The following is a 13,580-nucleotide window of genomic DNA, read 5'->3' as shown; positions in this document are numbered from 1 at the left end:
ACACACTCATAAAATAATCTCCTTTGCTCTCACCCATTTTAAATGTCCTCTTCATCACAAACTAAATTTCTATGTATATTTGGGTCTATTTCTGGACTCCCCACACTGTTCTGTTGGTCTGTCTGTCTATACACGTAGGGTTGCAAGCTGCTTAGTTCCTTTCGACTCTATATCTCAAGGCCATCTTTTGTTTTTCAGAATTTATGTGATTATTCTCATCTGTTTGTTTTTTGATATAAACTTTAGCATGCCTAATTTCAGATAAAAATCTATTTTTGAATTGGGATTATGTTACATTTAAACATTAGTTTAGGAACCTTGGCCCATGAGCAGAATAGAGCTGCCACACTTGGAATGTGTTTTCTGCTCTTCCGTGTGTTTCTATGTATTCCTCGGTAGCAAGCTCAAGTATTCCTCATGTATATCCTACACATAATTTAACATGTATGTTATCTGCTTGTTGCTATTGTAAATGGACTTTTTGGAGGTCTGTTTATTAGATTGGAAGAAACTGATTTTGCTAGGCAGACACTTTCCTGGATTCTATTGTTGGCAATATTTTTTTCATTTGAATATCTTAGATCTTATTAGCATGAAGTCATGTCTACACATAATGAGTGTGTCTCCTCCTCAAGGTATACATCTTTTATCTTTTTCTTCTTCCTCAACACATCAGCTATGCCTTGTGACATTGCTAGTAGGGATCAAGGTCACAGACATGTCTTGTTCCTGACTGTAATGACACAAGGGAACAGAAGGAGACAGAACTGACCAGGATAAGCGGGCAAAACAGGTGCACTCTGTGTCTCCAGCCCAGGTACCCACAGAGATGAGTCTTCCTCCTCCCTCCTCATCTCCCAAACTCTAAGACAGTCCTTTCCCCACAAGCTCCTAAGACCAAGATCTTTTTTTTGTACCAGGAAAGTTCATTTGAGCTCAGATTATAGACACAGCCCTACCACAGAGCCTCAGTTTACTCATGTGCCAAGTAAACTAATCACAATTACTCTGCCTACCTCCTGCGTGCGGGGAGGGGCAGGAAAACCACCTTGTGTGAACAACACCACAACCAGGAGGAGTTCTGGTCACTGAGGGAGTTTAGGCCACAGATAGTCCTCCAGCTGCGCGCATTGTCCCTATAGAGGGGCTTTGGAACTCAAAGCAAATGGAAACTGAATGGAGCTCTGCACATGGAAAGAGAGATGTTGCAGGATCGAGTTGATCCAGAGCTGATGCAACAGGCTCTGAAAACCTGGATGGAACTCCAGTCCTGAGGGCCTGGCTCTCAGCCGCCGAAGCAGAGCCCTACTTGCCCAGGAAAAGAAAATGAGTGGTGATGGCATGGGACTTTTGAGGACAAGACTGTTTTTTTCCAGGTCAAGCTGGGTGAGAAGAACCTTGAAAGCCTTGGGCAAACACTTGCTGCAGCCAGCGTCAAGGCCTGACACGGCCACTGCCGATCAGGCAGCCCGGACACTGAGACCAGATTTCTGCAGGGCAACGGACCAGACCATTAAAATCTGGGCAGCCACTTCGAACAGGCAAAACCACTTCTTAAAATGCAATACCAAATAACACACTGGAAGGGGGAAAAGTATCTGTCATAATTATGAATGCAAAGAACAGTATTCTTAAGGCAATTGATAAACGATTAATATAAACGGATAAAGGCAGAGAAAACAAGCCAGTTGTTTTACTACCTTCCTTTCACTTACTTGCAGTTTTTCAGCGTGTTGCAAGGAGAGTTGATATTTCCTTGGCAATCAGAAAAACCTGCTTTATTAGTCTCGACAGCTATTTCAAAACAGGCCTGAGGCTTCTTACTCGCTGTCATGTTCTACAACAAAACAGCTCCCAGCATGCACTGCCACATCAGAAAACAAAGCTACTTGACACACGGATTGGGAGCCACCCTGGGCATAGCCAGTGAGCCCCATGAGGAAGCAGAAGACTGAACAATGGGGGACAATAGTGGTGGTAAGGAGACTGGCCTTTATAACAGGGGCCCCCCGTTTAACTGCCAACTCAGCTGCACCTAGTTTGGATGGGACCACCCCAAAGCCTTGTTGGGTCCCTGAGCCAGAAACACTGGCCCTCCTCTGAATGTCAAAGCCACATGCTCTGCCTCTCTTAAGGTCTTCAGTCCACACTGTAGATATTTATAGTTTTTCTCTCCTCTGCCAGACCCAGCTCCTCACCTCATTCATCTCAGTATTTCCCGCCTCCCCCCCCCCCCAGCCCTTGGTACAGTGCCTTGTGTACTGCTGGCGCTCCATCAATGCTCAGCGGTGTTGCCTGTCGTTAGACGCCTCAGAATAATCTGGAATGGCCTGTCTGTGCATACTAAACAGCGAGCTTGTCACTCTGTTCAAAATGACTATGAGTTTATGCAAAAATGATTTCCAGAGACGAATATGGCAGGGATGGTAGAGTTGAGTAAACATGGGGCTTTGCTGGCAGGGTATACTGATGATAATTTTCTCCTCTACTCAGCATAATTGCATGACTGCATCGAGGTTGTTTGGCACCAACCCTCTTCAAAGGAGAATGATTAAATGCAGAGAAGGTGAAAATTAAATGCAACAATCTTATTAAGGGAATGGAAAAATGACAAATGACAAATGTCATGGAGTCTCCATAAGGAAACGAGATAGAGCGTTTTTCCAGTGCTGAAAGGAGTTGAGTTTAAGGGGCGTCCAGGGCCCTGTTTCCTGCTGTGTGTGTTTCCACTACCAGCTCTAAGGCTGCATTAGCAGCTGCATTTTCTTATGAATGTTTCTCAATGCTGTCTCTGTGTGGCCATCTTCCTGGCTGTTACCTAGTGGCGGATGGATGGGGAGGATGCTTTTGTCTTACCAAATGTTTCAGACAAAACACCCTGTGGCACCCATGTTCCTCTAATGTCCCGGTTCCCCTTTCTCCTGATGCTCTCAGGGCTGCTGCTGCCAGACCATATCCCATTTCCCCAGAGATATCATCTTGCTCTGTAACTATCCCCACCAGCTATTGTTCCACCCAAGATGCTCTCCTCATGCCACCTCTGGCCATGTCCATCCACCAGGTAGGTGACCTCACACTAACCCACGAAGGCCAACTCCAGCGAACCCTCCCAAGCAAGTCTCTGTGCTGTGACACGACCTTGCTCTTGCCCCCCTACAGGCAATTGTCATGTTGTACTCTGTGTGTGTCTCTCCTTCTACCCATCAGATTCTGGGGTCCCAGAGGGTCACAAGTCTAAGTCCTGGCCACCACATCAGTTAAACAACTTGTTAACTTGTTAACAAGAGCAGTTAAACAACTTGTTAACACGCGTTAACAAGAGCAAAGCTGTTAGGTGCACAGACCTTGTCACCAAACTGAGTTCAAATAAGATCTCAACTTGCTGTGTGGGTGATGTTGACCAAGTTCAGTAAAGTCGGCTGCCTTGTTCCTAACTCAGAGATGAAGACGATGGTCGTAGTGACCGTCCTGGCCTAGCAGGGATGCTGCAGGTGTTTGCGTGAGCACAGAGTGTGTATTGTGCCCAGGTGGTGCTGAGCACATGGCAGGAGTTGTGTGATTGTGAGCAAGTCATTGGCCGGTCATCAGTCACTTCGCATCTCCTCAGTGACAATCACAATTCCTGGGAAGCTGAGACCACCTGGACTCCTTCATGAAATTGCTCCCAAAAGAAGGGAAAATATGACACAATAAGGTGAATCTCCGTGGTAGGATAAATTGTGAATGACTTCTCCCTCCCCCCTCTTTCTGGGTCCTTCACGCCTTCTTTATTTGGCAATTCATCTGAGGACATTATTTCTTGAAAGAAATCAGAGGACATGGAAACATTAAGCCTATTTGAGTGGAAATAAAATTATTGCTTATGATTATGCAGAGTACAAGGAGTAGTCTTTCATTTATCCCAGGAGACTGAGGTCAGGATGATCGGCCGTGGCAGCTACTGGAGAGAGTACTAATTATACTGCCAATTCTTCGGCCCCTTTCAATTGTAACCTTCAGTGGCTCTCTGCTAGCAGCAATAGAAGAGGAGAGACACAGGGTACGTGTGTCCCCAAGTTTTGGTCATTCAGATAACAACACAATTGTTGTATTACCTGCTTAGAGGTTTTTTTTTTCTTTAGAGAAACTCCCTTTTAACCTTTAAATAAATTTATTTACATAAGGAACTTGACACAGAAAATGGAAAGTGCTTGCTATACATAAAAGGTAATTAAAAAGGTCTACAATGAAAGCAAGGAGTTGTTTTGAATTCTAGCCAAATTCCACAGCCTATTTACGATTCTTTGTTCAAGAGACTAGGAAGAGTGAGAAAGGTATTCATATTAACTCCAAAATGAAACTTCCCTTCCATTGTTGCAGGAAGGAATAAAGAATGAAAAAAAAACTTCCTCACTTTGCATTTTAAAGTAATCCTCTGTTGGGGTACCACCAAAAGTCAACCACTCTGTGCATTTAAGACATGTTTTACTGGTGGCTCCCAGATGGCCCTGTGGAAACACTGGTTCACCTACCAAGAAAACACTAAAGTGCCCTCAGTGCAAGGACATCAGCCATGGAAAACCCAGTCCAGACCCCTTCCTCCCCCTCACACCATGAAGTCTGTCATCAGATCCTATAGATTTTGCCCCTCGACGCCCCTTGAGCGCCTCCCTCTTCTTCGTCATCACTGCCGCCTTGGTTCAGATCCCCCAACCCCCTTGGATTAGTGCCAGATCCTCCTCTAGCATCTCCCTTCCCCCAGGACCTCTCCAAGGCTTGGTCCATCCACCATCCACCTGCCCAAATCAAGGGCCTAATGAAAGCCTGTGGAATGAACGAGCATAGATCTTTAAGGAGCCAAATAATAAGTCACATTCGAAGAAGCGGAGACATCGACTGAGGGTGAGGTTTGAAAGTCTGGGAAAAAAGAAACGCACTGAATAGTAAGGTGAATGGTGCAGCTCTCTGGCGCTGTGCAAGGCGGTAATGAAGGGTAGAATATTCTTTCCCAGCCAGAGAGGGTTTATCAAGCAAACACCCCGACCCCCTCGACCTCCCTGCTCAGTACAGCACTTCCAGCCCCAATGTCCCCTTGGTGCTGTGTTTTCAGGACTTTGAGCTGCCCCTCTATTCCCCCAACACATTCTAGACTGTGAGCAACTTGAGGGCAGGGACCATGTCTTGGTTAGTCTGTGTGTATCCTGTGCATAGCACAACACAGAGATGCCAAATGAATGCTGGCTGAATCAAGGGCTTACCATTTCCACCTCACCTGTCCCCAGTCAGGGCCCTCTCTGCCAAAGCCAACAGGTTCCTTGTCAGACATCCAAGGCATGAGCATAATCTGTGTGTGGTTTACAAGCGGCATAATTTGTTTCTTGTTGGGAGATCTTGTCAATGCTTCTCCTTGGAGGCAGACTGAAAAAAAACATCTTGGCAGAAAACAAATCCAACTGGAAAGGAACTTGGAGTAAAGGACGAGGCCTGAAGAGGCCTCTTCCAACATCTTCCCGGCTACCCATGTCTCCAAAAATTCAGTGTGACAAGAACTGCAGGCCACCAGCGGCTTTCCCCGCCTGCCCTGTCATGGAGTCCCCTTTGTCAGTGACTGTTGCCCCAAGCACCTGCGAGGATACAGACACGCAAGCGAAGGGAAGTGTGCGCCTTGCTGCCTCCGCTCAGGTGCTTTGTCCACTACCATTTCATGGCTGCTCTATGCCAAGGTCATGGGTGGGTGCAGGACTGAAGCTCAAAGTCAAAGAACACAGCCAAGGTCACATACCAATCAGCAGAGCCATCATACATCCATAACGGGGGTGCCCAACCATTACACACAATACCCCCTTCTTTTAACCCGAGACTTCCCCATTTCCCATCCCTCTATTCCTGGTAGGAAGTCAACAGAACAGCTCTCAGGCCCTGGCCTTCAGAGGTAGGGGTGCTCCCTTAAACGTATGAGTGGAAAAATTCTCCCATGTCCACAGAAGTGTTTGTAAACATGTAATACAGCAGTTGTGAGAATTTCTCATCAGTTACTCTCTCATCCCTGTCAAGGAGTAATAAAAGCAGGGAGCATTCAGTAAGGCACTATCTTGGTATTTTCAATAATCCCACTAGGTGGAAACTATTTATTATCGCCATCGTCTAGAGGAGGAAACTCAGACGCAGAGAGGTTACAGAGTCTCTACAAAGTCACAGAAGTGGTAAGTGGAGGAGCTAGGATTTTATGCCTTGGGCTGATCTTTATTAAGCGCCTTCTTTATGCAGGTACTATTCCTGTGAACCAGAGAGTTAGAAAATATCAGTGTAGCAGATAGTCAGAAGCCTCCTGCATCTGTTCTCCTTACATCTGTCTACATGCCTGGGATGACAATGAAAACTACAACTGCTATTTACTGAGTACGTATTGTGTGCCAGACCTCAGCCTGCTCAACTATAAAATGGGGCTAGTATTCCTGCCCCCAGCACATAGTAGGAGCATAATATCTCATTTAATCCTTAGACAAATTCCATAAAATAGCATGATAATGCACATTGAACAGTTGACCAACATTAAGTCACCTACCAATGAACTCAACTTCCCCTGGCCCAGATAACCAAATGCCCCCCCCCCAAGCCCCAGGGCTCAGCTCAAATCACATGTTACACAAGAGACTTTCCATGACTGCCCCAGCCTGGCCACCTCCAGCTCCTCCACATTCCTATGGTGACAACTGTCTGAGCAATCAGGAGATAAGATCTGGAACCAGAAAACCCAAACACTTGTTGAGCAATGCATGCAAGGGGCTGCTACCAGAGCGAGGCTGTAACTCTGACCCCTCTTCACAGTCCCTACCCCCCAAATTCCACCAACTAGAAAAGGTTTTACGTTCTCCAAACTGCTGCTCCTGCAATCCTTGGTGGGTTCCGCCTTCCTCCAAATGGATGTGTGGAGCCAAACCCAAGGGGCCTCACCTTCCTGGAAAGGTGACTTTGCTGTCACCAGAATGGAACTGGGAACACTGCTGGTTGTGACAATCTCTGAGCTGCTCTTATCCGCCATGGAGACGTCAGAGCATCAGCTGATCAGACATGGCCAGACCGGATTAAGCCTCAGGAGAGCTATGCTGTCCAGTCACAGGACCAAGGGCCTTGCGCCTCCTGGTCTTTGGACACATGTTCCCTCGGTCTAGACTCAGATGCCATTCCTGGCAATCCGCCAGACCCAGGGGAAGGGTCAGTCCTCTGCCAACCCAGCCTCTCCTTCCTCTGTGCTCCCAGTACACCATGCTCATCACACAGAACCCATGTTACACATGACTATTAATATTTACACACACATATGCATACTTGTTTCTTTGTAGGTTGTGGCTCCACAATGACTTGGATCCCTCCCACTTCGAGGCCAGCTCAAGATGCACCTCCTCTGTAAGCCTTCCTTGCTCCCACCAACAGCTTTTTGTCTAATTCTCTGCCAAAGCATTGAGCCTCAGTGCCAGGATGAATATGTGAGTGTGGGTGTATGAGCACACGAATGTGAGTGGGTGTGTGTGAGAAGCCCAGTGCTCTGCTAGGTAGTGAGCTTCCCAAAGGCATGCCTGCTGTGTGACTTATTTCTATTTCCCTGATTCCCCACCTAATTCCTGGTATGGGTAGAATGCCCATTATTTGTATAAAGTTTATAAATTCTGAGACTCATGTGGCTGTTCCTGGGTGCATTTGAACTGAAAGAATTAGAGCCGAGCAGCCAACAGAATGGAAAGGAGCCCCATTCCTTACCCATGTATGTCCAAGAACAGGAAAGGGGCTGGGAGGCATAACTCACAGTGGCACTCTTCTGAAACGCCTTTGCTCTCCTCCCCTGAGCTCTCATACTCTGCAATCACTCTGGAGCCTCTAACTGCCAACCCCAAATTCCTTCACCCAGACACACGCATGCACGCACACACTGTCTCTAACACCAGCCAGAGCGACTAGTTCTTCCTCTTTTTTTTTTTCTAAAGATGTATTTATTTGAAACGCAGCATTAAAAAAAAGAAGAGAGAGCGAGAAGGGGAGAGAGAGAGAGAATCTTTTTTCTACTGTTTCACTTCCTAAATGGCTACAACGGCCAGGGCTGGGGCAGGTCGAAGCCACGAGTCAGAACCTTCATTTTGGTCTGCCATGTGAGCAGCAGGGGCCCAAGTATTTGAACCATATTCCACTGGTTTCCCAGGCACATTAGCAGGGAGCTAGATTGAAAGTGGAGCAGCCTTGGCCGGCGCCGCAGCTCACTGGGATAATCCTCCTCCTGCGGCGCCAGTACTTCGGGTTCCAGTCCCAGTTGGGGCGCCAGATTCTGTCCCAGTTGCTCCTCTTCCAGTCCAGCTCTCTGCTGTGGCCCAGGAAGGCAGTGGAGGATGGCCCAAGTGCTTGGGCCCTGCACCCACATGGGAGACTAGGAGGAAGCACCTGGCTCCTGGCTTTGGATCGGCGCAGCGCGCAGGCTGTGGCAGCCATTTGGGGAGTGAACCAATGGAAGGAAGACCTTTCTCTCTGTCTCTCTTTCTCTCACTGTCTAACTCTGCCTGTCAAAAAAAAAAAAAAGTGGAGCAGCCAAGACACAAACTGGAGCCCACATGGGGTGCCAGCATAGCTGGGGGTGGCGGCTTCACCCACTGCAGCACAATGCAGGCCCCTGTTCTTCCTCTTTGAATCCCCTCTTCCTCCACCATGTCCATCTCTCTCCATTCTTTATTGTGAAGATCAGCTTGACTTTTCCGCCTGCCCTTTGTTTCCTTTCTACTTTAAGCAAGAGTCCTTCCCCATTTCCCCCCATATCTTGGGTATACTTCCTCTCTCCATTCATTCTCCCATTTTTATAACTTTCCTCGAGCCAGGGGAGCCCTAATCCCCCTTGACAAGGAGGAGAAGGAGCCCAACATGAACAGGTGCTGGGAGCCATCCAGGACACCAGAGGCTAGGAGCATCCCTTTGCTAAGAAATGTTGTTTGAGACACATGTGTTTTCATTTTTTAAAAAAAGATTGACTTATTTATTTGAAATTCAGAGTTATTCAGAGAGAGAAGGAGAGGCAGAGAGAGAGAGAGAGAGAGAAGTCTTCCATCTGCTGGCTCACTCCCCAGTTGGCTGCAATGGCCAGAGCTGGGCAGATCTGAAGCCAGGAGCCAGGAGCTTCTTCCAGACTTCCATGCAGGTACAGGGGCCCAAGGACTTGGGCCATCCTCTACTGCTTTCCCAGGCCATAGCAGAGAGCTGGATCAGAAGTGGAGCGGCTGGGACTCGAACTGGTGCCCATATGGGATGCTGGGACTGTAGGCAGTGACTTTATCCTCTGTGCCACAGCACTGGCCCCAACATGTGTTTTCTGAAAGATGTACAAATGGATACATGGGTTAATCTGCTCATTTGTCCATTCAACACATATCTATATAGCACTGACCATAAGTCAGTCCTAAGCTCTAGGGAGTAGGCCTTCATAGGAGGAGCAAGGTAGAAATCCTGATAGGAGACTTCTTGAACTTTCCCTTTTCCTGGGAATGGAGTTCCAGTGTTATCTCCAGCTCTCAAGAATGTGAGCTATTAGGCAAAAATACTAGTTCTAAGAGCTTCCATCTCCTTTATCGGGCAGGGAAGTTCACTCAGAGAAGTCAAGTGAGATCCTCATGGCCTTTCAGCAGGAAAACTCAAAAATCTGGACCTTTGCACTTGACTTTAACTTTCAATGAAGAGATGGTCTCACTTGGAAATCCATGATAGAGTCTTTGGCCTAATGACTGTTTGGGAGCAGTTATTTCAGAATTTTGTTTGAGTCAAATGATCAAAAATGTGTCTTAGTATGAATATCTTAATATAATTATTCTTCAGCAAGCATTCACTATGCACTAGATACAATTCCATATACCCTTTAGCATATATGATCTCAATTAATTCAGTCAATAATCCTACAACATAGATATTACAGAAAAGGAGACTGAAACTGTGGAGAGATTAATCGACTTGGCCAAGGTCACAGGGGCCAGCACCAGTCAAGACTGCGAGGACTGAAGGTTCACACTACTGTGCTGTCAGCCACTCTGGTCAACTCTCCCCTTACCTGAGGGCCCAGTCCCACCTCAACAGTGGTCTCCAGGATGCTACCTGAGTGATCTTCCTGGGTCCCTTTTGCTTCCTTCTGCACTCCTTGGCCCACACTCCTCCACACACACACACACACACACACACACGATAGGAAGATGACAGTGTGTGTGTGGAATCCCCTAGTTGCTGACCAAAATGCACAAAGCTGGACGGTGCATATGATCTAAATAGCCTCAGCACCTTAACGGTGCCAGGAGGTCACCTGTGCCCTATGGTGGCCCTGTAGCTCCAAGCCTCACACATGCATTCAGCCTGCCTTCTCTGCTCTGGTGACTTTGTGCATAGCTTCACCCTCTGTTCCCACCTCCAGGCCACCCAGCCTGCAGGTTGACTCTTCATCTTCACTGCCTGCTTCGATCCTTGGATAGAAACAGTAGTGGCAGATAATCCCATGCCCCTTCAAATGGGGATCCTTGGAATTTCATTCAGCTTTTATTTAAAGGAGGGGCCAGGATAGGAAGGGGAGGCTGCTAGTGCCTGCCCCCAGCCTGTCCTCAATTATTGCAGCAAGTGCACATCGCACTTTGCTAAAGTCCCCACATCTCACCCGATTGCAGCCTCCTTGGAAGGCGGTCCGCAGCCTGAGCAGACTTTCAGCAGCCCTCGCTTCCAACACCCCCAAAGCATCTCCTGGAAAGATTCCTTACAGCCCTGTACTGCATTCTCTTTGGAAGGAGTTCTGGGAGTCATTGCTTCCCCCATCTCTTATCGCCGGCATTGCCTTGTTCTGTTTTGGTGACTGCCTAGTGGACCTTGCCTGTTTTCAGGTTTCTCTAAGCCATAAAACAGGCCACAAAGCTAGTTCTGCCTACCCCAGTGCTGATGTCAGACATTCTGAGTCTCCACCCTGGGGCAGGAGATCCCGGGCTCAGCAGAGAGGGAGCTCAAGCAGCACATTTTCACGATGTTAACATTTCTGTAATTGCCACGCACATCATAATTGAAGTGACCATCTAATGTGGCAGAACTCCTTGTTGTTTACCCGGAAGCTGTTATTAAATCAGAGAATAGCTTACAATCAACGGCATCCTGGAAACAATCGTAGCCTTCATTAACTCGCAAACACCACTCAGCAGCATGCACAGAGCAGAATTACCGTGTCTGAGCTGTTTTCCCACCGCATTTTATGTCTACATCTTTCATGAGCCTTGTCAGGGCGGATCATCATTGTTTGTTTCTGTGCGTCTCACCTAAGAGACAGCAGCTCTCTCAGGGGGCAATGGCTGTCTATTTCATTTTGAGACCCCCAAAGGCAAGCTCTGTGTCTAACACCTGGTAGGAAAGGCTTGCAATTTTGTTGCACTGCAAAGAGCCTGAGTTCAGATGACTTATCTAGGGGGTGAAGCATCAACCTGGCATCTTCAGGGTTTGGTTGTTTTCTTTCCCCACTCCTTAGTGTAAGCAACCCTGCATCTACCCAAGGAAACTCACTGAATTGTCTCAGAAGGAGGTGACCCCAAAAGGTGATGGATTTTTTTAACCTTCCCAGGATTTCTTGTCTGTGCCTTGAAGCTACCGGTCTATTCCTTCCATCAAGCTCAAGATAATAAAATCTTGGAGGTTATTAGCACTGACAGTTGGAAGGCCCAAGTACTCTTATAGCATGGAGCCATTGTTGCCAATTGCATCACTGATTATTTAGCATTTGATTTGCTGTAAGGTCTTTGGGGACTTCACTCCAGTCAAATGATCTTACACTGAGTGATACTATGGCCCCTGGAGAAGTAAAGCTTATGAGATAACAGAGGGAAGAGAAACCAATAAATGAAAATCATTCCCTTTGTCCCTGATAAACCTGGCCAAGATTGTGGCAATTGCCATTTTAAAAAAATAAATTACAAGCCAGCGCCACGGCTCAATAGACTAATCCTCCGCCTGCGGTGCCGGCAGCCCAGGTTCTAGTCCCGGTCAGGGCGCTTGATTCTGTCCCAGTTGCTCCTCTTCCAGTCCAGCTCTCTGCTGTGGCCCAGGAGTGCAGTGGAGGATGGCCCAAGTCCTTGGGCCCTGCACCCGCATAGGAGACCAGGAGAAACACCTGACTCCTGGCTTCGGATCAGCGAAGTGCGCCAGCTGCAGCACACCGGCCGCAGCTGCCATTGGGGGGTGAACCAACGGAAAAGGAAGACCTTTCTCTCTGTCTCTCTCTCTCACTGTCCACTCTGCCTGTTAAAAATTAATTAATTAATTAATTACAAAACTCACCTATCAGTTTGACTCTTTTTAATACTCACCACTGTGTGTGTATGTATTTATTTGTGGCACATAGTAGGCACTCAATAAACTTTTGGGGACAGAGTAAATGAATGAAAGCTCTGCCTACACGTGCAACACCTCTGTGGTGGGCACCACTGTAATTCAGATGTGGAAGCCGAGATAAGTGACTTGCAAAGCCTCCTTGCTTTGCCAGTACAGAAGTGCATCACCATTTGATCAATGCTACTTCTCTTCCACACACTGGGGTCTCTCAATGGCCTCTAAGACCTACACAGTCTGGCCTTTGTCCAGATGTCATTTTTTTCACTGAATGCCTTCCTGCCATCCTATTTTACATCACAATACTCAGCAGGCCTTAGCCTCACTTACCTGATTTATTTTTCTACATGGCCATTACTCAATACCCAGGATAATATATATTTTCGTTTTCTTATTTGTTTATGATCTGCTTCTCCCCAGGAGAACATTGTCTCACAGAGCAAGAATTGTTTGTTTCATTCATTGTTGTGTACCTCAGCATCGAGAAAAATGCCTGGCTGATGAATATCTGCTGGGTGAATAAATGAATTAATGAACCAAGCTGGAATCCATGAGACTGCTGCCACTTCCTGGCACACAGCTTCGCTATGTGTGTGGACACTTTCATAGTCCTCTCAGTTGGTTTGATCGCCTCGTTAATCAGCTGTTCCCCTCCTACATCAGAGTGACCGAGTCGCTTTGGGCTCTGGTGAGAGACCAAACTTAACTGGGAAAGCTAAGGGGTTTGACTTTTACTTGGGCAATGGAAGCATCCCGATGGCTTTTAGGAGGGGCCAAGTTGATTTTGCAGGTGTGAAACAGCAGGGACGAGAGATGGAACTGCGGCTGGAGGAGGTGGGAAGAAAAGCAGGAGTCTCTTGCAGGGGGGACGTAGCGAGTTCTCGGGAGCTGCAATCATCACTGAGTACCTGGGGTGGATCTGCCTCCGAGCTCCGTCACCAGCCTGTTGATAGGACTCAATGCCATGGAGGCTGCGGGATGGGAGCCTTGCTCCTTGCTCCATGAGCCTCTCCACAGAACAGAACAGCCTTGGCTTCCTCCAGGCAATCGAGAGAGAGGGAGAGAGAGAGAGAGAGAAAGAAAGAGAGAGAGAGAGGAGAGAGAGGTCTTTTTTTTTTTTACCTAACTGTGGAAGTATGTCACTTCCAATCCGCACCACTCTCAAAGCAAGGGGATTAAACAAGAGGGAAGGGTGTGGACACCACAGGCAGGGATCTTGTGTGCCATGT

Source organism: Oryctolagus cuniculus, chromosome 6, assembly GCF_051225735.1.
Source record: "Oryctolagus cuniculus isolate XC-2025 breed Fujian yellow rabbit chromosome 6, ASM5122573v1, whole genome shotgun sequence".
Taxonomy (NCBI): domain Eukaryota; kingdom Metazoa; phylum Chordata; class Mammalia; order Lagomorpha; family Leporidae; genus Oryctolagus; species Oryctolagus cuniculus.
The sequence above is the reverse complement of the archived record's forward strand: the minus strand, read 5'-3'. Positions refer to the sequence as shown.